The following is a 285-nucleotide window of genomic DNA, read 5'->3' on the forward strand; positions in this document are numbered from 1 at the left end:
GAAGAGAGAGAAACGCCCCGCACAGGGCCTGGCCACCTTGATCGCCTTGCCAGGTTCTCCAGTCTGCGGGTCTCGGGCACTGGTGTGCCTGTGAGTGGCCGTCCCATGTGGGACCGGCTTCTCTTGTCCAGCAGGTACTGAGTCCCCACTGCAGGGAAGGGGTGAGTTCCACAGCTCCCGTCCACTCCTCATCTCCCACACAGCTCTTTGCTTCAGATTTCTCCAGTGTCTCTTCCTAGTGAGGCTCCTGTCGGCTGCCTTGGTTTCCCCAGTGTGAGATCTTCA

The sequence above is a fragment of the Tupaia chinensis genome, unplaced genomic scaffold (assembly GCF_000334495.1).
Source record: "Tupaia chinensis unplaced genomic scaffold, TupChi_1.0 Scaffold000459_1, whole genome shotgun sequence".
NCBI classification, from domain to species: Eukaryota; Metazoa; Chordata; class Mammalia; order Scandentia; family Tupaiidae; genus Tupaia; species Tupaia belangeri.